Genomic DNA, 2,410 nt, shown 5'->3' with positions numbered 1-2,410 from the left:
TGTGAATTTTTTAAGATTATAATCTTTTAAATTCTTAATCTTAAGTTCTTTATTGTGTTTTTCTTTGTCTCACGTCTTTTTAGTTGTGTTCTTCATTAAAGTAAATTTGTAAAATAAATAATAAAGTTATGAATATTCTGTTTGTTCATTTAAAAGACCATATACATATTTGTATTAAAACCATACATTTAAAATTTCTGAAAAGTCAATCCGTATAATTTGTAAATAACTCGTCCGCCATATTGGATCCGCCATTTTGAATTTTTAAAAACTAACATCGGATTCGTAATCAGCAACCCTAAAAACCCCCGAGTAACGAATTTCAAACGAATCCGATCAATTTTTAAAAAAGTCATCCCTCCTATTGGATCCGCCATTTTGAATTTTTAAAAAATAACATGATATTTGTAATCAGCGACCCCAAAAACCCCCGAGTAACGATTTTCAAGCGAATCTGATCAATTTTTAAATAAGTCATACGCCATATGGGATCCGCCATTTTGAATTTTCAAAAACTAACAACGGATTCGTAATCAGCGACCACGAAAACCCCCGAGTAACGAGTTTCAAGTGAATTTGATTAATTTCAGAAAAGTTTGTCAAACTTGATTTTGTTGTATTTTTTTGTCAAAGTCTTACCTAACTTTGAAGTGAAATTGTGAAAAAACTAATGCAGCTAGAAAGCTGCAGTTTAATGCGTTGGAAAGAGCGGCCTATTTACTATAAGAATCAATAAAAAAATGAAAATCGATTTTTTCGGACCGTAGGTCCCTTTTAACTGTATGCATGTATGTGTTGTGGTCAAAGTCCGGAGTGCGGGCAATTCGCGGATTGACCGGTCATTTCGCAGTTTGCCCGAGCACTTTTGGGCAAAGTCCGAAATACTGGTTTTGTATTGTACTTTGCCCAAGTGTTGGCGGGCAAACTGCGGAGTGCCCAAGCTGCTTTGGGCAAAGTCTTAAATTTTGTTTTTATATTGTACTTTGCCCAAGTGTTGGCGGACAAACTGCGGAGTGCCCAAATCGCTTTGGGCAATGTTGGAAGTAAGAAATTTTAGGAATTAAAATAAATTATTTTCCATATATAACATGGTAAAATTTATTGTTATTATTCCTTTTTATATAGAATATATTCGTCAGACAAAATTAAAATTAATTTAAACTTTACTATTAATGAAAAAGTATGAATAAATGGAAACTCGTAATTATTGCTATGTTTATATTTCTTCCTTTGAATGTATCTTTTGTTTTATTGTGATGTACAGGTTGTAGAGTGTAAACGAAGACGGGCCTTTGTCTATATATTTTGAATTAATTGATTGAAAATTGATTTTAAATATAATAGATGCGAATTAACGACAGTATTATAGTCGACTTGTATAAGCAAAGGTGTAATAAGTGAAATAAATTTTTTTTTCTATCATGTGTGACCAATTAAAATAATATAAGTAATTAAATAATTAATAGTAAAGTTTAAATTAATTTTAATTTTGTCTGACGAATATATTCTATATAAAAAGGAATAATAACAATAAATTTTACCATGTTACCATTCTATATAAAAAGGAATAATAACAATAAATTTTACCATGTTATATATGGAAAATAATTTATTTTAATTCCTAAAATTTCTTACTTCCAACATTGCCCAAAGCGATTTGGGCACTCCGCAGTTTGTCCGCCAACACTTGGGCAAAGTACAATATAAAAACAAAATTTAAGACTTTGCCCAAAGCAGCTTGGGCACTCCGCAGTTTGCCCGCCAACACTTGGGCAAAGTACAATACAAAACCAGTATTTCGGACTTTGCCCAAAAGTGCTCGGGCAAACTGCGAAATGACCGGTCAATCCGCGAATTGCCCGCACTCCGGACTTTGACCACAACATATGTATGTATGGATGTATGTATGTGTGTATGTATGTATGTCACAGAATGTTTGTTCGCGCATCACTTAAAAACGGCTGAACCGTTTGAAACCAAATTTGGCAGAATGTTTGACCTTGGGCCAAGGAAGGTTTATAAATTTACAGATTTAAAAAATATTAATTAGAACGGGAGATATTCAATTTTTTCAAATAATTAAAAAATCAAAAATTTTCAAATTTTACAGTTTTTTAAAAATGCTTTCAAACTTTCTACAATCGAGTATTACAGTAGGTTTCAATTATGCCTTCTTAGTTTGAACGTGTCGCACTCATATGTTTCCATGAGAACATATGAGTGCGACACGTTTATACTAGGAAGGCATTTTTGAAATCTACTGTACATGCTATTTAGACAAATTTTAGCATAATTTTTTAAAAAATACTGTCCTATAACGAAGATGTAAGTATAAAAACGATTTCAAAAAATTCAAAAAATCGCTAAATTTCCAAATTTTACATTTTTTAATGAATTGTTTTTAAACTTT

This window comes from Leptopilina heterotoma, unplaced genomic scaffold, assembly GCF_015476425.1.
Source record: "Leptopilina heterotoma isolate Lh14 unplaced genomic scaffold, ASM1547642v1 Lhet_130, whole genome shotgun sequence".
NCBI lineage: Eukaryota > Metazoa > Arthropoda > Insecta > Hymenoptera > Figitidae > Leptopilina > Leptopilina heterotoma.
The sequence above is the reverse complement of the archived record's forward strand: the minus strand, read 5'-3'. Positions refer to the sequence as shown.